This window comes from Octodon degus, unplaced genomic scaffold (genome assembly GCF_000260255.1).
Source record: "Octodon degus isolate 3935 unplaced genomic scaffold, OctDeg1.0 scaffold00009, whole genome shotgun sequence".
In the NCBI taxonomy this organism is placed as follows: Eukaryota; Metazoa; Chordata; class Mammalia; order Rodentia; family Octodontidae; genus Octodon; species Octodon degus.
Window position 1 is genome coordinate 30,369,015 of NW_004524585.1, and position 1,221 is coordinate 30,370,235.

The following is a 1,221-nucleotide window of genomic DNA, read 5'->3' on the forward strand; positions in this document are numbered from 1 at the left end:
TCTTTTCCACTGTCACCTTGCTGGTACTTGTTATCTGGTTTCTGATGCTTGCCGTTCTTCCTAATGTAAGATGAAATCTTAGCATTGCTTTAATTTGCATTTCTCTAATGGGCAGCAAGGTTGAGATTTCGTTTCACATGTTTCTTGGACACTTTTTTACTTCTTCTGGCAAGGATCTATTCATTTCATGTTCTCATTTTTAAGTGGATCTTTCATGGAAGGGTTGATTTTTTTATTCTTTATATATTCTAGATTGTTGACCCTTGGGAAATAGTTGGCAAAAAATTGGCCCATTCTGTAGTTATGTCTTTACTTTGTTTATTGTTTCCTTTGCTGTGCAAAAGCTTTTGAATTTACTCTGGCAACATTTATTTTTCTTTTTTTTTTAAAGTTAAGTGAATTTTATTTTAAAGAAATTTCATGTTGATTTAATTAGGGCCATTTTAATGAGGCTGTTTTCAGAGTAGGCCTTTTCAAAAGAACTGAAGCTTACTTCAGCCATCCCATCTGCCCTATAAAATACACAGTCGTCAGTGAGGCAGTCTAGGTCTTCTACTTCACTGATTATAGTTCAGCTGCATAAGCACCTACTTGCCACAATTCTTCTATCTCCACTTGAATTATGGACAGTGACAACCGTGGTCTTATATCCAATTTCGTCCAGCAATACATTTTTGGAGCCTAGAATTTGAATTGTACATAGTATTGGTATTTTGGCACATGACCTAGATTCTGTATCATTCCTTAATCTTTCATTTCTAATACTGAAAAGTCAACATTTTTCAGTCAGTATTAGGTAAAATGTTACAGGCCTCATTGTCACCACTGTAAATATTTACTGTGATGGAAGCATGACCTGGGTCTCACTTTTAGCCACATAGACCAATTCTGAACATTTGTTTTTCTTGCAGTTTCTTATGCTATTGGAGTTCTGTTCAGAACATTCTTGCCTATACCTATGACTTCAAGTATTTTAATTGTTTTCTCTCACAGTAGACTCTTTGTTTCTGTTGTAGTGTTTAGATGTTTGATCGATTTTGATTTTAGTTTGGTACATGGTGAATAATGTAGATACAGCCTCAATCTTCTGCAAATAGACAGCAAATTTTCCCACCACCATTTGTTGTATTGACGATCTTTCCTTTAATGTATGTTTTTGGGCCCGTTGTCAAAGATCAAATAGGTGAATGCGTCTGGGAATGCCTCTGCTTCATCTATTCT

General features: G+C 35.3%; 1 protein-coding gene and 1 non-coding gene across 2 annotated transcripts in view; one reads left to right on the forward strand and one right to left on the reverse strand.

The window, feature by feature from the left end:
- Window positions 1-1,221, forward strand: part of Mctp1 (multiple C2 and transmembrane domain containing 1) — a 606,101-nt gene that overhangs the window by 286,866 nt on the left and 318,014 nt on the right. The window lies entirely within an intron of this gene.
- On the reverse strand, window positions 800-930 carry LOC111814840. Its single transcript, XR_002819718.1, has one exon. It is a non-coding gene; the product is annotated as a small nucleolar RNA SNORA1 (small nucleolar RNA).